A 22,043-nucleotide genomic window follows, 5' to 3' on the forward strand; every position below is an offset into this window, starting at 1 on the left:
TTTTGTTTTTAAACACATATAGGTCTAGCCCTGGCTACTGTCAGCTCAGTGCACATCACTCGAACGTCAGTGTCCACGTGAAGGTTCTTGACCCTCAAAAGGCAAATCACAAAAATGCCGCCTTTGACTCTTCTGAACTGAACTGGCTCCACCTGCCTGCTCACAGTGTGGGTTTGTTTGTTTTGTGTTTTGTTTCCTGGCTGTTTTTCCAGGTCACGGTTCCACGGTTGACTTGGTGATTGTGGTTTGAGGTCCAGGGAGGGAGGGAAAGAAATCGAAGTTTGCTGCACACCTCGCACGGCTGTCTGGCTTCGGGGAGCTGCGACGGGCAGGGTTTGCTGGACACGGTCCCCTGGGAGTGGAGAGCTGGGCTGAAGTCGCTCGTCTGCTTTGGACAGAAGGCGGGTCCTGTGCTGCCATCTGCTGGGGATGCGACGAGGCAGCAGTGCTGAAGTGCTGGCAAAGTTTACGGCCTCTTGCCCCTACAAAAGTCTAGTTTTGGGGGGACTAAGGTTAGTTTCACCTATTCTCCAATATTTCTCCCCAGGCAGCCTGGGCGTCCAGTTAGTGTCTGTGCATGGGGATGACCCGTCTGTCACCCTGAGGCCATCTGTGAAGCTGACCAAGGGGAGGGAAATCCCCACCTGCCTCACCCTGTCCCAGCGCCGGCTTCCCCTGCAGGAGGGTCTGGGGAAGGATGGACTGTCTGCTCCCGTCAGAGCCACGAGGAGGACACTGTCCCCACCCGGTACATCCCCAGGCTGCGCCACGGGTCTCCCGAGGTCACCGTGTGTTACGTGCGAGGGCGCTTTAAATGAACCTGGGCCCCCGCCTGTTTGGATTCCTGTTAGCTCTAAAGCCAGCAGGGTTGTGAGCCGTCCCGCCCGGGTTTACCTATTAGTGGCGGAAACCGGACATCAAGGCCCGGCCGCTTCCATTCTTAGAGGGTCCCTGTTCATGGCAAATGAAGACACGTCCACACAGAGTTATTGGAACAGTATAACCAAAACGCTTACCCTGAAAAACATTATCACTTTTCTGGGCAAATGCAATGCAATTTGTGCCAATCAGTATATAATTGTAGGGTTTATTTAAAGCGTTAATTCATAAGGCACGATAGCAAAGGAATGAGGAGCTGGGTGACACATTTAGAGCAGAGAGCTCCCCTGTGCTGCCCTCAGAGCTGGGCCACGTCAGCGCACGAAGAAGGACGGAATCGCAGACCCTGGAGCACACGTTCTGGGGGATACGCAGCCGATAAAAGAAATAAGTCAATTAAACATAGAGCACAGGAAATAGGGACAAGTGCTGTGGATGGGATGGGGTGGTGACCTGTGTTGAGGGTGGCAGCAGTGTCGGAGGGTCAGTGTGCACCCTATGGAGAAGCTGGTTTCTGAAAAGACACTTGCAACTCGAGGAGGAGTTAGCCATGTGGGTCTAAGAAGGAGGATTCCAGGCAGGGAACAAGCAGCTCGTGCAAAGGCTCTGAGGCAGGCATGTTCTGGGAATAGTGGAGGAGGCCAGTGTGGTGGGAGTGAGGGCTGGGACTAGGAGGAGACGAAGTCGGGGAGGAAGCAGGCGCCCGGGCTGTCCTTGCGCTGTCCTTGTGCTGTCCTTGTGCTTTTGTTTTTAGTCTCCCGTGCACTGGGAGGCACCGGAGGTTTTGAGCAAAGGTGGAATGTGGTCTGCTATAGCTTTTAGAAGAATTGTGCCAGCTCTATTTGGAGACTAGGCCCTGTGGGCGAGGGCAGAAGCCAGGAGATCAGTCAGGAGACTCCTGGAGTGACCAGGTGAGGGGGCTGGGAGCTCCTGGGCTCACAGGGGAGATGTCGAGAAATGGCCAGATTCAGAATATGATCTGAAGATGGAACAGCAAGGGTCCTGGCCAGACCTGTTGTGACCTGTGAGAAGGAGACGACTCAAGGATGACCTGCGGCCTGCGGCCTGAGCCCTGGGAGGTTGGGTTGGTGTCGCCCGAGACGGAGGACCGAGCGTGAAGCAGCCATGGGGAGACTGGTCAGCGTCCCTCAGTCCTCTCAGGGGCTCTGGGTCTGGATGTGATCCCAGAGTCGACGCTTACAGCCTCTGACGGCAAAGCCCCGCAGTTAGGCCTTCAGGACCCCACTTTCGCAGGAGGGTCCCGGTCCCCACAGCAGCAGACGCCCCATTAGCATCCCTCAGAGTTTCTACTCCTTCCGAGCGTGCCTCTTAGTTACCGTTTATGATGTCTGCGTGATTATCTGCCCACTTCCCATCCCCCACGAGCCTCTAAGTGATGTGCGAGTGGGGACCACGTCTGCTCCTATTTCCATCCTGTCCCCCGTGCTGGGCAGGCCTGGCCGGTGAGAGGTTCCAGGGGACACTGGTTAAGGAAAGGGTGACTCGCAGTGAGCTTTCAGGGCCCTGGCGAGACTCCGGGAGCACATAACTTTTGATCCCTCGGCACTGCCTGGCCACCCGGGGTTTATTTAACCACCTGGCTCACGGATTTTGATGTGCTGAATGGGCAGCAGTGAGGTGGCCCTGTTCTAAGGGGCAGCTCTTCGGGGCTGGGAAAGTGCAGGCCCGGGTCCGTCCGTGTTGAGGCAGCAACCCTGCTCTGCCCCCTCGCCTCTGTGCCTGACGGCTTCCCCACACCCCTGCCCTCTTCCTCCTCCTCCAGAGCCATCCTGCCGTCTGCCACTGGCTCGGCTCGTGCGCTCTGGGATCCAGGAGGAAGGGCGCCAGCTGCCTCTGCCCCCAGCCTGCTCCACACTTCTGCTCCCGGGGCCACCACAGGCCTGACCCGGGCTCTGCGTCGTTACTGCTGCCGAGGACCGACTGTGGGGCCTCAGAACGGGTGGGAGGGCTGTGGGTTCCCATGAGGAGTGGTCCTCTTCACCCTCCTTCGCTGACTCAGAATGAACACCTTCTTGGTTTTTCACACCTAAGTTCAGTGCCCTCCAGTTCATCACCTCAATCTCGCTCCCAAATTCACCCAAACACAGGGGTTTTCAACGTCCACACTGCTGGCGTTGGGGCTGGATAACTCTGTACGGTGGGGCTGCCTGTGCCCTGCAGGGCAGCTGTGTGTCAGCAGCACAGGATGCTCCGCGGTGTCTCCAGCCTCCACACTCCGGATGTCAACGGCACCCTCTTTGTCAGAGTGACCACCAAAACTGTCTCCAGACGTTGTAAATGCCACCTGGGCAACATCGTCCCCCGCTGAGAGCACTGGTCAGTGTGTGGCTGTGCTCTGTGGGATGTTTGTGCCTTTTGACCCCCTGCCCTGCAGGGTCTCCCTTCTCTTGTCCTTCCCCCGACCCCGCTCCACCTGCCTAAGGAGTCCTGTGTCCCCGTGAGGCTTTCGGTTGACCAGAAGGGAGGTGTTGGCCTCTGGCCCCACTGGCTGCTTCAACTCTGAGCCCCTGGAGCCGCCTGGAATCCCCACGGCCCCATCCCGGCTCCCGGACGGGTTTACGAGGTGAAGACAGCCCTGCTCTTTGAAATGCCGCCCGCACTTCCACCCACGGAATGATCAGTCTTTATCGTCTTTATTCAGTATTTTCCTTGTTAACTTAAGAAATGTTTTTTGTTGATGATAATACTGATGATGGAAACCTCAAAAAAGTTGTTAGACGCCAAAATAATCTTTGGCAGAAAATCCTGGGAAACTCCCAGACTAGTGGGAAAGTTGCTGACTTTGTGTGAGCTGACAGCCTCCACAGATCCCAGGAAGGGAGCCGTCAGCAGGGCTGCAAACGGGGATGAAACAAAATGTGGTCTGAAACGGGACCCAGAGTGACCGAGTCGGGACAGGAACAGATGTCAGTTTCCACATGATAATCAGAGGCACAGGATCTCAGGGAAGGGCAGACCAGCCGTCAGAATCCCCTCGCTCAGGGGAGAGCAGAGCAGAGGGCAGGACGCACACAGCATCCGAGTCTGGACATGAGCTCAGGCCTCCCGATTCTCTGTTCTGATTTGTGATGAAGTTCCCTCCATCCACGGAAAAATGAGAAAAGTCAGACAATTTGGAAAGGTTTCTACAAATGTGAATTACTTATGTTTTAAAAGTGTCCTTTATCCTGAGATTTATGCCCTTTTGGCCCTTCTACCTTTTTTTGGTGATAAAATATTGTCTCAATGAAGAAATAATGACTCTAGATGTATTTGGAGTTTTGGGGGTTTTCTTAATGCCCTTATTTTGGCAATCCCAAAGCAATTCACCGCCCCTTAAAAAAACAACAAATCTGGGAACCACTGGGAGAGAGTTCTTACATCCACGGACCAGTGGCAATTTTCTCTCTCCTGGAGAGCAGGGTGGGGGCCATGGGCCTGTGGGTGAAGGAGCTGGGCCCCAGGAGCCATCTGCAGACAGGGGCAGCCCAACCACCGGACTCGACTTCTCTGGGATCTCCCTTCTTCCTCCTCTCACTCCCTCTCAGGGACTCAGAACTTTCTGGAGTCCTCGGGCATGACTCCTGATGTGGGACCCTCCTGACCCCAGGCTGCTGTGCCTGGTCTCGACCAGACTCCTGGGTGCACCTGGGTTGGGGGGTGGGCTTGGACTCAGGGCCACGTTGTTCTTCCTAGCCGTGGCTTCCTCTAGAATGCAGAAGCATCGGGATGTTAGCTCTCCAACGCTCTTGAGTGCTCGGCTTGAGAAAAGAGCACAGAGACCCAAGGAAAACCTTTCCCGGCGTTGCAGGAGCGGGGCTGGAGCTGCTCCTCTGTGTCGCTGGCCCCCGCTCACTCCTGCCCCCAGGAATCGGGAGGCCCAAGCTCCTGGAACAGTTTCATCAAGCTTCAGTCTCCATCCCTGTGTCCTGGACACCAGTTCGACCAGACACTCAGAGTCCACATCTACGTCTTAGCAGACGCTTTTGAAGACACCCAAAAACTCATCTGAAGCAGCATGCGAAAGGCAGCCCCTCGTGGCTGGGGCTTGGCACACCCTGAGCCATGAGTGTCTTCAGATCTTGCAGCCTCAGCAGTTGCCACCCAGCAGAGAAGGACGTGAGGGTGCAAAAGAGGAAGGTGGCAGGGGGCATCTCAGAGAGCTGCAAGGGTTTTGAGGGAAAAGGAAACTAAAAAAGGAAAGAAATATTTGGTCATCACGCATCTGCATGTCCTCATCTTCCAGGGAATTTCTCTTCATCCCCCGCCTCCACGTGCAAGGGGCCAGAGAGCCCTCCGCTGGTCTGGACTGTCAGTCGGGTTGTCAGTCGGCCCAGGAGGAAGTGGCCTGTACCTTTCGGCCATTTCTCGGGCTGCTCAGATGGTCTCGAGGGAGCTCAGCGGGAATGGCCTGGGACCCCAGAGGCAGCGGCTGCAGACAGAAGGGACGGGAATCAGCAGGGACCCAGCCGTTGGGCAAGAGGCCACACCTAGAAGCTGGGCACATGCTATCCCATTTACTCCCACAACAATCCCACTTGGGGAGGGCCGTGGTCCTCATTTTACAGACAGGGAAGCACCTGCTCAGATAAGTCAGGTAACTTGCCCCAGACCACAGAGCTGAAGAGGATGGAACTGACCCACACCCAGATCTTCTGGCTCTGATCTTCTTACAGGAGGGCCTGTGGGGATCGGGCCTCCGGTGCCTTTGGGAGATGGGGAGCACGGTGTCTGAGCCATGATGCAACACAGAGAATCTGGGGGGCAGGCACAGTCACCGTGAGCCCGCGGGACCGTGGCACCTGGTGTTCCCCGTGGCCCTGTCTCAAGGCCTCCTGGAGAGCCGTGAGGGCAGTGAGGCGCCTCAGCTTAGGAAGGATGGGGACTGGTATTCAATAGGAAACAAACGGACTCAGGCCTGCAGTGCTCCATCGCAGCCAGCGCAAAGGTGGACATTGAGGAGCTTGTGTTTCCAGCAGTTTCTGGAGTCGGGAAACGTGCGAAGCCGTTTGTATGACGTCTTTATTACAGAATTATGATTCAGTTGGCTCATCCTTTCGTTGCAGATCATTAACAGTAACTGACGTCAGAGATATTATATGTTTAGAGACTTAAAAAATTATAGCTAATGAGGCAAAAAAATCTTAAAATTAAAAAAAAAGCCTCAAATCCTTGGATCCAATGGGTGTGATTTTGTGACAGCTCAGGAAATCCGCTGGCTTCTGCCTTGGATCTGAAGATTGTTGACATTCCAGCGGAATTCCTGGGAAAGTCCAGAGGCTCTTGCTTTGAAAACAATGTCTTACGGAGATCAACTTCCCAGCTGTGGGGGGAGGTCAGAGAGGGCCCTGTGGGGCGGACGGCCAGGTTCCTCGGGAGCCCTGTCTGTCTGCTCCCTTGAGCAGAAACTAAAACTGGCTGGGAGGTGTGTACACTCCTGGCTGCTGAGCCCCGGCTGGGCCCGGAAGAAGATCAAGACTTCTTCAACAGCATCAAGAGCAATTACACAACTACAAGGACCCACAACTAAGAATGTACAACTGTGTACTGGGAGGGTTTTGGGGAGAAAAAGGAAAAAAAAATTTAAAAAGAGCAATTATTGCTGACAACTGCTGCACATTTTCAGAGTCCAGCCATTCCCTGGACAGGCTAGATACTCATGAGGTATGGCCACCTTTTTCACCCCCTGAGGTCACGGAAACAGAGCCAGCAAGTCAGCTGACGCTACACTAGACCCCTCCGCTTGCGGAAGAGGAGACCCAGGCCCTGAGAATTCAATCAATTCTTTTTTTTTTTTTTTAAACATTGGCACCTGAACTAACAGCTGTTGCCAATCTTTTTTTTTTCCTTCTTCTTCTCCTCAAAGCTCCCCGTACATAGTTGTATATTGTAGTTGTGGGTCCTCCGGCTCTGCTCTGTGGGACACCGCCTCAGCATGGCCTGATGAGCGGTGCCATGTCCGTGCCCAGGATCCGAACCAGCGAACCCTGGGCCGCACAGGTGGAGTGTGCTAACTTAACCACCTGGCCCCGGGCCGGCCCCCTCCATCAATTCTTAAAATCACACAGTGGGTCGGTGGCAGGGCCGAGGCAAGGTGTCGAGCCCTGTTTGTTTATTCAACACAGATCAATCGCACTCTATGCCATGTGCACCTGAAGGAACGGTTTCTGTCAGAAAAGGAGGGAAGGGGTCGGGGGCTAGTCTGTCTTGCAATTTTCTTCCGTCATCACCCTCTTCCGAGACGGAGGCTGAGTCTCAGCTCCAGGTTGACTGTGACTAGGAGCCAACGTGGAAACCTCGCTCCTCTCGCCAGGGCTGATTTAGGACGGGACGTGTGACCTGGTTCTGGGCAAGCAGGTGTGAAGGGAAGTTTTCTGTGGGTCTTGCAAATATTTCTGGGAATGTTTTTTTCTTCCCCAAAGGTTGTCGTCTGTGAATGTAAGGCCTGGAGCTGGGAGCTAGACTGCCGATGCGCTGAGGCCAGCGGAGAAGGGAGGTGGGCAAACCTGGTCTTTGACGACGTCATTGAGCTGCTGGAATGTCAAACACAGAGGCTGCACAGCGAAACTTGCTGACGTGGAGCAGATCAAACCATCTTACTGATTAAACCAGGGGTGTTAGGTTTTCTAATACTGGCAACTGAAAGCGTTCTTCAAAAACATTAAGTTTTACTGCCAAGTCATTCCTCCATCTAACGACTTCTCTTACCTCTTAGGAAAGTAAGAGGAAGGGGGAGCTGAAGAAAGTGAAGAATTGGAAAGCAGCTTCTTAGGAAACCTCAGAAGGGATGCTGAGCTGAGGGCGCAAGAGAGGATGGCAACACCAACCTGTTCACGCAGGTGACGCTGCTCCAACCGTGCTCGTGGCCCCAGACAGCAGTGGAGACGACGGATAATGACAACCAGCAGGTTTGGGGTTTTCCAGGTGGGTCTTCTCCCTCCCTCTCTTGCCACATCATCTCGTCTTCCAGGCTCAGTTTGGTTCACTATTAATAAATGTCTAACCTGGACGAGGCACTCGCAAGTCCCTGTGAAGACAGAAAAATATTCTTGTGACTTCCAGGTTGGCCCAGATAAAGCCAGAGGCTCTCCCGGGGGGGGGTCCATGGCTTCATGACGTTAAACCATTGTCAACTGTGAGACCGTGTATTGTCCAAATGGGAAACAAATTCACAAGAAAAAGAAAGTCCCTGTGGACTACTTTTGAGGGTCTTTGGGTTAAAAACAATGGGAATATGGTGGTTAGATGTTCTAGGCTTACTTTAAAACCACAGGACAGCCCGGTGTTGATAAACGCATCCATTCCTTCGTGCAGACTCCATCCCTGGGCGTCCACCACGTGGTGAGTTCCTGTGCTGTGAGCTGCAGACCTGCCCTCTGGAAGTCGAGTGGAGGAATCAGACAAAAGCTGATGTTGACAGCACAATTCAGAATTACACCTGGTGAGGGGGCCGTCAGGGGACGTTTTCTGTCTTCCCTGGACTGGAGGTATGACAGCCCGGGGGCGGCTGGCGAGGATTTCTCGGGAGGCCTAGTAGAAACTCTCCAGGCGGGAAGGGCAGGCAGCATGTTTCGAGCAGCAGAAGCCCGTGTGGAGGCCTGGGCTGGAGCAGCCTGGCCTGTTCCGGGCCTGCTGGTGGTGTCCTGGGGCTCAACAGGGGCGGGGGGAGCTTTTGGAGGATTTGGGGTAGAAGGTCACGACCCTTTGAGAAGCTTGAATTTGATACTGCTGGAGAGAAGGGGCCCAGAGAGGCCAAGGAAGGGAAAGAATGCAACCAGATTTGTTTCCTGGAAAAATGGCCTGTGACAGTGCAGACGCTGAGCTGGAGGGGAGAGCCCCAGAGGGAGCGAAACAGGGAAGGCGTCCTGGCCTGCGCGAGGAGCACTCCGACGGGAACGGAATTGGAATTTTGAAATAGAACGGGCCCTGGTACTGGGGAACAGGGAATCCATAGACATCGCATTTGGACTCACAAGTTCCAAAGCATTGTCTGAATCCTTCATCACGTTGGAGTCTGCCTCTTGCTCTCCAGGACTGCTGACGTCCTGCAGGAATACAGTCCGCTCGCCAAAAGAAAGTTTTGAAAGATTAGGTTAATCATTGATTTGAGAGGCTTTCAAAGAAAAAGCACCAAAACTGTGAAAGGGATCCAAATACACAAACACAAACACTCCTGCCACAATCACCTTTGGTCTGAAATGCTCCACACGCCTGCTGCCTCTCCACGAGGTGCTGCATCTGCTCCCCACCCTCAGCCCTGGGGGGCTCGTCCCTCCCCTCCATTCCACACGCTCCCTCCGCGTCTCCCCTGTCAACTCTCCTGTCAGAAAGACCCCAGCTTCACCAGGAGGAAAAATGGCGCCAGCCATGGGCGAGTCCTCTTGGATGGGCGGGAGAGGGGAGGAGGTGGGATCACCCCCAGACTGATGATTTTCCATCCCGTCGTAGGACTTTCTCTTTTTAAATCCGTACTGATTAGCCAGGACCCAACCATCAATAGGAAATAAAAATGGAGACAATTATCTGAGCAATTTCGAGAAAGGGGGGAGATTTCTTCTTTAATCATCTGTCCATGTTGCTTTTCCTTTCTTAAGAAATAAACTATTTTCAAGAGCCATTTTAAATCCATAGCACATTTGTTTTAATGGAAGATAAGTGACCACTCACTTATCAGATAAGTTCTGACCTAAGCAGAAGCTACAAGGATTTTACAGGTCATGAGGTTTCCCAAGAAACAAATGGAGAGAGTCGCCTTGATGCTGCCAGACGGGCTTTACTGGACTAACTGACATGACGGTCATTGTGTCACGTGAAGGTGAAATCTATTGAGCGTTACATCTGGGCCAGGCCTGTTCTAAGGGCTCTACTTGTTCTAGCTCATTCGACCCTCACACCCCCAATTGCTCTCAGCATGTTGTAGCTGATAAAGCTGTGGAACTCAACTGGCACATGGTGGAGTGAGCCAGCGTTCACATCCAGGCTGTTGGACTCCAAAGCTCAGGGGGTTTTTCTGTTTTTTTGTTTTTTGTTTTTTTTGTGAGGAAGATTAGCCCAAAGCTAACATCCGTTGTCCATCTTCCTCTCCATTGTAGGTGTGGTGCCTCCACAGCATGGCTGATGAGTGGAGTAGGTCCATGGCCAGGATCCGAACCCCAGACCCCGAGCTGACTGAAGTGGAGTGCGTGGAACTTTAACCACTCGACCATGGGGCCGGCCCCCTCCTAAGCCCAGTTTTAACCACTAATCTCCATCAACGGCCGTGTGCAGAAACACTGAGCTTGTATTTCTCTCGAGGACATGCTCCCCTAGGTAGAGGTGGAGGGAGCGTCCGGCCTGGGTGCTGGGACGTCTGGCTGCTGGGATGAGCTGTGAGAGAGGATGGGCAGAGGCCTGACGGTCCACGCATCTTGTAGCTCTCAGTGTCTAAATTCCCGGCATGTCTGTCTTTCGTTGCTGCTGTTAAATGCTCTTCTGGGAGAGGCTAAGGCGTCGGGCACTGTCTCTGCCCAGACAAGGCTGTAAAGGAGGGGCCGGGGCTGCCGAGGCCATCCTGGTGGTAGCCGTGAGGATTAAAAGAAGCTTCCCAGGAAGCATGTCAAAGCTGCAAGGTCCAGCTGCCTCTCTGGACAGAGGATTCTTACTCCGTCGCTGACACTGGACAACCTGGTTGTATTAAATCATGGTTGGTGGAGGTGGCAGTTCTCTGTCAAAGGATACAACACGGCACCAGAAACTACAGCGCTTCTCGTTGGGTGAAGAGCGGGCCTAAAGCCGGAAAGCTCTGCAGCTTTCTGCTCCTCTAGCCATGCTCCCGCCCCATCTGCTCTTGGGGGCACTATGGTGTGGATACTGAGATCCGCGTGAATGCCATCGATTTCTTCTCTTCCTCTTGGCCTCTGTGAGTCACCGGTCCCGTAAGTCACTAACTGCCCAGTTTAGTGGCCCCTTGGGTTCGCATGGCTGATCATGGGCCTCCCGTGAGCCTGGCCCAAAGCAAATACTCAATAAATGTTAGCGAATTCATGAGCAACATCAAAACTAAATGAGGAGGAAATAATGAACACTGAACAATCAGCTCGAAATGACTTTCCCGAAGTTTTTCTAAGTATGCTAAAAATAGCAGAAGTGAAAATAGTTTCCTGTCTTTTTCTTTGCCGAAGGATCTTCTCCCATATGCAGTTCGTTAGCAGTAGCTCCCCAACGGTCCGAGACAGAAGACCAACAAGATTAGGGTTAGGTTAAGATTAGGATCCGGGAGTCCGAGAGCCTGCACTCAGCTTGCGGACCGGCGCTGAAGGCGACTCCAGTCTGACGCCGAGGCATTCCCTCTGCCTTCAAGTTCTCGCAGCGAGGTTTCCCAGACCTGTTCCCACCCACACAGAGATGCTGAAGGTTTTCTCCTGACCTTTCTACTTCAGTTACTTCCAAACTAGTTTCCTCATTTCTGCCGCTGTGCGATACTGTGCTTATCATTTGGCTCGCATCTGTTCTGGTCACCACTTGCCTGGATGGTGGGGATCCCGTGCCTGTTTCCTACAAGCCTCTGGAGAGCTCTGCCCAAGTGTAACTGATAGGGGCAAGCATAAAACGTCCCATCCAGTGCTGACCTTTGAGTGTCCACTGGCACAACTTGCCTCCCTCCACCGTCCAGTATTTGAGCATAAAAATATTTCCTTGTTTTGCAGACATTCTGCCTGCCACAAACGAAAGGCTAATTCAGGGGTCATGCTGCCAAACAAAACCAGGTACGTATTGTGTTATAATCTGCCATTGGTGATGCTCCCAGACTGCCCAGGAGCTTTTGGCAGCCTATTCTCGTGGAAAAACCCTGTAAATGGATTCAAAGGGGAGACTGAAGAGTGAATGAAAATGAGAGAGGCGCTCTGAGCTGTGAGCTGGGAGCTAATAAGAATTGAATTCAAATTTTTAAAATAGAACAGAGCCAGCCCTGACGGCCTAGTGGTGGAGTTCATGCTCTTGCTGCTTTGGTGGCTTGGGTTTGGAACCACACCCCTGCCCCAGTCTGTCAGGAGCCGTGCTGTGGCAGCGACTCACCTGGAAGAACTGGAAGGACTTACAACCAGGATGTCCAACTGTGCACTGGGGCTTGGGGAGGGAAATAGGAGGAAGATTGGCAACAGATGTTAGCTCAGGGCAAATCTTTCCCTGCAAACAAACAAAAAAAGAAAGAAATTGTTAAAAAAATAAAATAGAACAGACCCTGGTACTTGGGGAACAGAGACTGTATAGACCATCACATTCAGATTTGCAAATTCAAGAACTTACTCCTTAATCCTTCATCAAATTGGAGGCCAACTGTTATCTTGGAATGGTGACATTGTTTCAAAAATACAGTCCGGTGACCAAGAGAAAGTTTTGAAAGTTCGCTTAAAACCGTGACTTGAGTCGGGGGGGGGGGGGGGGGGGGGGGCAGGGAGACTTACCTTAAAGATTTTTGATAGAAAATCTGCAAACAAAAAGAGTTCAGCAAAAATTTCAGGTTTCTTCAAAGGCCATTTTAAAGATTTTATTTTTTTCCTTTTTCTCCCCAAAGCCCCCCAGTACATAGTTGTATATTCTTCACTGTGGCATACGGGACGCTGCCTCAGCGTGGTTTGATGAGCAGTGCCATGTCCATGCCCAGGATTCGAACCAACGAAACACTGGGCTGCCTGCAGTGGAGCGAGTGAGCTTAACCACTCCGCCAAGGGGCCAGCCCCTCTTCAAAGGCCATTTTAGCACTTAGACATTGAAAACCAAGCATAACTCCTCCTGGAACAACCAGGAAGGAGACAGAGACAGAGACAGAGAGAGAGAGATAGATACAGATAGAGATATGTAGAGATAGAGATACATAGGGACAGAGAGAGAGATTTGATGGATGTTGTATATCCAGCTGTGGGTAAGGCCTGACCTAAGACAAAAATCCAGAGAAACAAACTGGTTGGGAGGTGAGGGTTGGCGTGGCTGTATTTCACAGGCTGCCCTGAGGACTGAGGAAATCGAGCGATGGGGCACATGCTCTCTCCACTGCTTCCTGCTTCTTCCCTGCCACCTGGTAACGCACACTTGGCCCAGAAACTCACAAGTGTGTTTTGCTCAACAGGAGGTTTAGTTCCAGCCTTCTTAGGAGAGGAGGCCTGTTCTGTGGGATCAGGTCCACCTTGAAGAAGACATGGCAGCAGGCGGAAAATGAATGAGGAAACGAGCAAAGAGAAAGTGAAACATGTAGTGATGAATGGTTAATGCAAATGGCTATCCCCACTCAAACCCAGACGGGTGGGCATTTCTCATCGGAGGAAGTATGGAAATTCAAAGAAGCATTTGAAGAAGCAAAACCTTTCAGCTCAGCCCTAAATCTGGAAACGAAGGAAGACTAGTGATTATGAGGAGCCCAGCTCCAAACCACCAAGCTCAAACGTGTCCCTCCACGTCCCAGGCGTTGTCGAAGGAGCTCTGCTCTGGCTCTCCATCAACTCCAGGTTCCTCAGAGTTGAGTGCTCTAGGATAAGAAAAATTACCCCTGTGATCTAAAAGATAGACTATATTTTGGAACAGGAAGCTAAACACGAGAAGAACTGAATACAAAGGGCTGAAATGTTTTCCAAATATTTTTTATCATTAATAGTGATTAACACCCAACCAGATGGAGGAACGATCCAAATTGCAAAAGGCGAGATGTGGCAGTGACAGGGTTCTGTGAGCTCACAGCTACGTTCATCGGAGCTAAAAGCAGAAGGCTGGCTCATTCTTGACTTAGCTGGCTGGGTGTTGAGTCTCCTCAAAGGAACAACAAATTTTGAGGAACTTCTACCCTGAAGGAATTATGAAAAACAAGTGAAAACAGGTTGGTGATCTGAAGGGGAGAGAGGGAAGGCAAAGAGGAAAGGCACACGTTTCCTGACTGCTCGCCATGCATCAGATGTCCATCAAGGCACTTGAAACGGGGCATCTTGGTCATCCACCTGCACGACTCTGTGAGGTGACCTCTGTGAGAGAATGCATAATTGTCTCCTCTGGGCCTCAGAGAGATCAAGGAACTGGCCTGAGGTCGCCCAGCTGGTTTGAGCAGGTACAGGCTTTGAGCAAAGTCCTGACTTGGAGTGCTGACCTCTTCCATTGAGAAAAAATGTCCATGTCCCCTGAAGGGCATCAGGCGTTTAAACTAGATCTGGGAAAGCATTTCAGAAAGAGTTCCTTGAAGGTGGGTATTAGCCTGTGACTCAACTATAAAATAGAGACGACTTAAAATGCTTGGGTGACGGATAATTTCTGCAAATAACCAGCCTAAGGGAAGCTGGAGAGGGCAGCAAAGATGCTGGTGTGGCACTCGAGGAACTCAGCTCAGATTTTAGAAAGACCCATGGGGAAGTCAGAGAAGCTCACGATGAAGGAGGAATGTGCACTTGGGGTTGCCTGCAGCGTCTGCAGTGCTAAGCTTTAGTAGGAACTGAGGCTGTGAGAGGCAGAAGTGCACAGTGGGGGGATCTGGGGTGTGTTTGAAGCAGAGAGCAAAGGAGGAAGGCAAGGACCTGCTCTGGGGCAGCGGGGAGATGTCTGTAGGAAACAGCGAGGAAAACAACTCTTTGCTGCTATTTGCTTCCATTGTCTTCATCCATGAGAAGAACTTCAGACCTGCAATGTTGGATCCAACTTTGGCAAAAGACCCTTGAAACCCAATTGCCTTAAGTGCGTTTAAGTCTCTTGGCCCAGATGAATGAACTGCCTGAGAGAAGTTGCCAGAAAGGGCATGGTGCTGTATTAATCTATCACAGCGAAGAGTGGCACAGGCTCCAAAAAGGCAAAGTTAGGCCTGTGCTGTCTTGACGTCCAGGGGGAGGAAAGGGGAGTCTCTGAGCCACAGTCTGGCAGGGCTTCCGGGAGAGATCAGGAGTCAGCACAGATTCGCAACAAACAGGCCATGCTGGACTCATCCCATCCATCCATAGAATCCTTACTTGGTTAGACCAAAGGATGGCTGCCAGCAGACAATATTTAGAGTCTTTAACATCCTTGGAGATGAGAAGGAAAAGTCTGGGCTAGAATATAGCGTTAAGTGCATTTGTACCTAGTAAAGGACCGTATCCAAAGAATTGCTCATGAAACCGTGTCATCCTGGAGGAAGCTCTCTGGGAGGTTTCACCCACAGCCCTGCCCTATCTAACGACCCTGTTTTAATTAACATGGACAGAGCTGGCTTTTTAATTAAAGTTTCAGATGATTTCAGACTGAGAGGAATTACTAAAACACGGATGTCAGACTTAGGGTTCAAAGGGGCCTTGATGGGTGAGAACAATGACCTGAATCCAACAAGGAGACCGGAATGTGGTTAATACGAAGTTTTACACTTAGATTCTAAGGTGAGCTGCACAGGTGTGCATGTCCAAACAGTCGTACGTGGTGTTCACTTCTGGGTACACACTCCAAAAAGGAGAGTGACAATTGGGAGCACGGCCAGAGAAGAGGAACAAAGAAGGGGAATGAGAAACAGTTAAAGGAACTGAAAAGGTTTGGCCTGGAGAAGAAAGTTGCTAAGAAATGGGGTTTCTACTATATAGTCCTAGAAGGTTGAACCAAGGCCAACTAGGAAGGTTTGGGGCTAATTGTCAGGAAAAACATTCTGATAATTACGATGCTCAGTCAAAAAATGGGCTGCCTCAGCAAGCTATGTGTTTCCTCTCATTCTCATGCTCCAAGGACAGGTCGGACTGTTGCTCGTTGAGGATGAGGGGGAGGCTACAAGGCATTCTTGCCTTGGGGCTATGTCATCCCCTGTGGCTGGTCGACCAGGTTTTTCTTGAACATTTCTTAGGAGAGATCACCACCTAATGACATTCCCTAAACACGTGAATCAAAGTTTAGTAAATATTATTCTCACCTTTTATGTTACTACAGATCTTAGACAATTGCTGTAATGCTCTCCAGAATTTGGAACCGTCCCTTGGGTTGGGTCTAAGACAAATTCCTCTCTCCATTCCCTGCTCCAACTACCTATTCAGACCACCATCATCTTCTGTTCAGAACGCCGGCAACTGTTTCCTGAATGTACTGTCCCAGACTCTAGTTTACGGTCCCTGTAATGCTCTCATCAGTCTGCCCACAGTGCTCCTTCTTAAACATATATTTCATCAAGTCAGCACCATCTGTGAAACCTTTACTGGCTCATTTTCCTCAATAAATTCTTGGTATAATAAGGTGGGCTAGGAGGGAGGGGGGTGCTGGGTTGCTCTGTAATCAAAGAGACTTAAAGGCCTAACCACAAAATGCAGAGTTTGGACCTTGACTGGATACTGATTTGTACCAACCAACTCAAAACGGTTTTATACACCATAACAGAGATCTTTTGCCTCATTTTTTAGGCTTTCCTCTGCCAAGAAACCATCCTACTTTGCCTTTCCCCACAAACAATCTAAAGCCAATGTTCTCCACCTTTCCGAGCAAAGATGTGAACTGGAAGCACTAATTTGACTCATCCGTCCAATCGATCACTTGCGAGCGCAGGGGAGGGTGGTATCAGCTGCTCTGAGGAGCTCTATCCTGATTTAAGACACGACCTCTAGGAGAAAAGTCGCACAGTCAGTTCTTGATTATTTGCTAATAGATGGAGGCAGATGCCAATGTAATTAATTGATGGATGCTTTACCCAGTGTGTTCCACTGTCATAACAATGGCTAAAAACATGGCTACAAAAAAGTTTAAGAAAACAGGGAGATGAGAAACAAATTTTGAGAAATGTTTGGGAGAAGATTTGGTGGTGAACCAAGAATGTTAAATTCTTTTTCTTTTGACAATTGTCTTTTGAATTATCTATCCCAAACTAACAGCTTTACCCCACCCTCACAAAGAAAATTGGGATTCTCCTTCTGTGGGAGGTTGAAATTACATGTAACTTCTGGAGCTATGAGATTGCCTCCCCATGGACCAGGGACGCGGAGGAGGGTGTGCAGCAGGTTGCTTGAGAGAAACAGAGGGGGATCCGGAAAGGAAGACTTGGGGCTTTACCAAGCCTTTCCAAACCGGAGGCCCAGCTGCCTGTCTCCTCTGGAGTTCTTAGGACACACCTCTGTTCTTCTGACAAATCTCCCCTTGTTGACAATAGAAAGAGAAAGTAAAAGAAAAACCAAAGCGAGGCCTGATCGTGATCTGAGCATCCTTAAAGCTTTTCTACAGAAGCTTCTCTGATCACATCAGCCTGAGCAACGGTGTCTTCTCAATTCCTATAAATGTCGATTTTCTCCTCCACTCACTGTACTCTCATCACGAGTGCGGGCTTTGTATGTTACACTATACATCCCCACACGGATGACACGTTATTTGAGAACAGGAATTATGTCTTTTATTCCTTTGTATTCTCCCCAGCACCAAGCAAAGCATATGGTAGGCAGACCCTCAATAAATGTCTATTGATTTGATGAGAATCACACGAGCTCAGCAGGTCAACTCACCTAGCTGTCAGGTAATTGGAAGTATCTTGGCTTGTGGTAAAAGAATAGAGACTAACCATGTAGAAAATGAAAACTAGGACACTTAATAACTCTAGGGGAATCCTGCATTATGTCCTAGTGCAGAAACAGTTTGAAAAGACACCCCAAAAGAGAGTGCAAGCCTGGATTAGCCACCCCAAGAAGTTAGAAGGATTGACCGGCTTAACAAATGTAATCAGTTGATGACTCATTGCTGTCACTGATTTTTTCCTGTGATAATTTGCCTATTGAGTTGCCTGATTTCATGTGTTGACCATTATCTTTGCTAAACCTTTCTCCATTTACATCACTCAGAAAAATTAAGAACTTGCTGTGCCTGTACATGTTTGGGGAAGTCTGATTTGGCAGAATTCTTGTGAAAAAGATCTGGGGGCTTCAGTTGATCTCAAGCTTGATACCAGTCAAGGGCTTGCTTTAATGTCTTAAAAAGGCTAATGCAATTTTAGACCAAATTAAGCAAAGAATCATGTTATCTTGGAGACAGTGTTTTGGTTATCCAGAAGTCCAGCCTCTGGCATTGCGTGGGGCTTTTGCTGTCTAGAATCACCCAGGGCCTCTTTTGACCCGACTAGTGACCCCTTAAACAGTTCCTTCCACGTAGCTCAGCTCAGACGTTAGGAAATTCTTCAGTATTTTAAGCCTTTCTCTACTATCTACTTCCCTGGCCCTTTCACTTATGGAGCTTAATTCTTCCCCTGGAGCCACATGAACCATTTCACTCTTCTCCTTTGTCACAATGGAGGGGCCCCCATCATCCCCCCCCCGCACTCACGTCTGGATTTAACATCCCCTCAGTTCTCTCTCTCTCTTTTTTTCTTTGTTAAAGATTGGCCCTGTGCTAATGTCTGTTGCCAATCTTTTTTTTCTTTCCTTCTTCTCCCCAAAGCCCTCCAGTAAGTAGCTGTACACTCTAGATTTAGGTCCTTCTAGTTGTGCTATGCAGGACACCGCCTCAGCACAGTCTGATGAGCAGTGCCAGGTCTGCGCCCAGGATCCAAACTGGCAAAACCCTGGGCTGCCAAAGTGGAGCACGTGAACTTAACTACTCAGCCACAGGGCCACCCCCCTCTCTCTTTTTTAAGACTTTATTTTTAGAACAATTTTAGGTTTACGAAAAAATTGAGAGGAATGTAAAAATTGAGATTTCCCATATATCCCTGCCCCCACACATGCATAGGACCCCATTATCAACATCCCCACCAGAGGGTACATTTGTTACAATCGATGACCTTACATGGACACATCATGGTCACCCAAGGTCATAGTTTACATTAGGGTTCCTTCTTGGTGTTGTACATTCTGTGGGTTTGGACAGATGTATAATGATGTGTATCCAGCATTATAATATCATAAGAGTAGTTTCACTGCCCTAAAAATCCTCTGTCCTCCACCTGTTCATCTCTCCCCTATCCCCCATGCCCTGGCAACCACTGATTTTTTCCTGTGTTCATAATTTCGTCTTTTCCGATTGGCTTCTTTCACTTACTATATGCATTTAAGGTCCCTCCATATCTTTTCGTGTCTTGATAGCTCCATTCTTTAGTGCTGAATGATATTCCATTGTCTAGATGGTAAACCACAGTTTATTTATCCATTCACCAACTGAAGGACATCTTGGTTTCTTCCAAGTTCTGGCAATTATCAATAAAGCTGCTGTAAACGTCCATGTGCATGTTTTTGTGTGGACATAAGTTTTCAGCTTCTGTAGGTAAATACCAAGGATCACAATCGCTGGACCGTATGGTAAGAGTGTTTAGTTCTGTAAGAAACCCCCAAACTGTCTTCCAAAGTGTCTGCACCATTTTGCATTCCCACCAGCCACGAGGGAGAATTCCTGTTGCCCTGCGTCCTCATCAGCATTTGGTGTTGTCAGTGTTTGGGATTTTGGCCATTCTCACAGGCGTGTGGTGGTACCCCAGCTCTCTTACCAATTCTCTAAGTCACCTGGTTTCCAGACCCCCCACTGTTCTGCTTGGCCTTCTTGGGAAGCTCTGTTTTCTAAAGAAACTGAGTCTCTAGGAGATGAATCATTTGCTCAGAATCATACAGTCAACAATATCAGAGCTGAAATTTGTACTCACCATTGTTTGCAATGAATTGACTCAGAATGGAGTGACCTCTTTTTATACTGTGAATAACGCTGTACTATAAACACCAGGGAGCCCAGGGGCTATGAGAAGAATGAGACGACTTTCAAGATTTCCACACCTTTTACATGAAAGCCTGCCTGCCTTTCTGACCAAAAGGACTGAGCAGGTTAGAAGGAATCGGTGTTGCTTCTGTTTCCCAGTTAATGACATGACAGCTTTTGGAGAACACGCCAAGCCCTCTCAGAGCTGGGAAGTCCAGGGCAGTAACGAGCGAACTGGAGCTTTACCGTCTGATACTCACATCGAGATGATCACACACAGTCCCTTTACCCTGGGCAAACGCTTCTCTATCAGAACGTGTCCTTAGAGCACGTGAACACCACATACAGTCCTGAGACGCAGCTTCGCGCTGTACCGCACGTCCATCTGAGAGATGAAGCGCGTGCAGTGGTCTGGTTTACGTTTGCTGTCAGTGGTAAGACTGATGAATTGCCGAGTCAGCCCTACCAAGAATCCTGGAAATGGCGATCCTGACCTGACTGTGATTTCTCCTTGTCGTCAGCGCTGGGTCACCGCATTCTGAGGCTTCACGCAACTTAGTCATGATGGGAATTACAGTTGACCGGGATTTCCCCACCGACGTTTCCACTTGATTGGCCCTGGAATATGAAGTCTATGGATTCTGTTTCGTTCTAGACTTAAGTAGCAGGAAACTTCTGCTTTTCTTCCCAAACACACTCCCTCAAATTTAAGGAGGTCAGAAGTCCCAGTAGAATCACTTAACAGACGTTTCTGGCTTGTGATTCGCCCATAGGGACCCTGCGGGCACCAGGATAGGAATTCTTCCCAGGCCCCAGGGTTCTACGTAACAAATTAGAGCCGTTTCTTACTAGTTCAAGCTAATGGACAAAGAACGGTCTGAATCAGTATAATCCTCAAACACAAGCTTCAGAAAACCTTTTAACTGTGATAATTTCAAACTTACAGAAGAATTATAAGAATATACAAAATTCCCATCTATCTTTTATCCAGATTCCCAGATTTTTAACATTTTTACCCGTTTGTCTTATCGTTCTATTTGTGCAGGTCTCTGTTTATTTTTTCTGAATCACTTGAGGGTTATCTTTTTATACTTCCGTTTACCTCTTATTACTTCATAAGTATTTCCTAAGAATAAGGGCATTTTCATATGTAACTACAGCACAGTCATCAAACTGAGGACACTTAACATTGACGCAATAGTTTCATCTACCATCCGTATTTTTTCAGTTGTCCCAATAATGCCCTTTATAACATGTTCCCCAGGATTCGGTGCAGGACTGTGTGTCTCCTTGCCTTTTTAGTCTCTTCAACTCTGGAGCAGTTCCTTAGTCTTCTTGTTGCCTTTCATGGCAAAGGTTAATGATTATATGGAATGTTTCTCCGTTGAGGTTTGCTGGTATTCCCCATGACTGGATTCAGGTTATGCATCTCTGGCCAGAAAACTACACAAAGGATGATGTGTCCTTCTCAGATATTCCTGGTATAGGATATCTATCTGCCCCCCCATTCTTGATATTAATTCTGATTACCTGATTCCTTTTCTCCCTAAACTTGATGATTCTTGCCCTAATCCATCCCTGCTATGATGGTTGTAAATGTTAATCTTCTGTGTCCACCCACTTTCTCCACATTTATCAGCAGATGTTCTTTTCTTTTGTAAGAAATGCCTCTCTCTCTCTTCCCCTCCCTCTCACCTATCTATCTATTATTAATATGGATCTATAGATTCCAATTTCATTCTATGAGGTATAATCCATTCCTGTCATTATCAATTTTAGTGTTAAAATTGTCCCAGATTTGGCAATTTGGTGCCCCTTTTAGCTGGCTCCTATATGCTTTTGATATGTTCCCATCATTATTTTTAAAACAATTTCTTATTTTCTAGTTGAACAGGATGTTCCAGACTCATTGTGTACCTTCTCTGCCCATCTTCCCAACCCTACAACACACATGAAATAGCTTCAGAATTGTTCTACCCAAATTATTGTGTACATCATGTCTGCTAAGAAGAAATTAAGATGCATTTGCCGTTCTTTATTTTCCCCTAGTGTTCTGAAGTTACTTGAATTGGCACTCTGCCCTTCAATGTAGTCGTGTTATTGGTTTCCAAGAGGAATACTCAGAGATGCACTGAGTACACCCACTTGTGCCCTTCACCCTTTGTGGGTAACCACTTACATTGTTTTCTGGGTTTTCCTTCTTGTCTTTCTTTTCCCAAGAATAAGCAGATTTACCTGTTTTCTTATTTCTTCTGCTTACACAAAAGATAGTATATTGTAGATATTCTTGTAATTACATTTTTTTTTAAAACTTAATACCTCCTGGAGTTGGCAGAAATCTTATTTTTTTACAGTAGTATAGCACTCTATCTTGCGAAGTACTCCTAGGTGTTTGGATAGTTCCCAATATTTTGCTATTAAAAATAATGCTGCAGTTAAGAACCTTGTACCTATGTATTTTCATATTTTGTAGGTTTATCTTCAGGGTAAATTCTAGAAGTGGAATTGCTGTGAGTTTGCTCGATGTTGACAAATACCCCTTCCTTGGG

At 49.1% G+C, this 22,043-nt stretch overlaps 1 long non-coding RNA gene across 2 annotated transcripts; it reads left to right on the forward strand.

The window, feature by feature from the left end:
* The first annotated feature begins 380 nt into the window (after positions 1–380).
* Positions 381–20,233, forward strand: LOC124247375 (uncharacterized). Of its 2 annotated transcripts, XR_006890710.1 has the most exons (6): positions 381–512; positions 7,595–7,803; positions 8,194–8,366; positions 9,972–10,777; positions 11,565–11,624; positions 12,986–20,233. It is a non-coding gene; the product is annotated as an uncharacterized LOC124247375 (long non-coding RNA). The 2 variants fall into 2 exon arrangements; XR_006890709.1 differs by having other exon boundaries at positions 9,972–11,624.
* The last annotated feature ends 1,810 nt before the right edge of the window (positions 20,234–22,043 follow it).

This window comes from Equus quagga, chromosome 11 (genome assembly GCF_021613505.1).
Source record: "Equus quagga isolate Etosha38 chromosome 11, UCLA_HA_Equagga_1.0, whole genome shotgun sequence".
Lineage (NCBI taxonomy): Eukaryota > Metazoa > Chordata > Mammalia > Perissodactyla > Equidae > Equus > Equus quagga.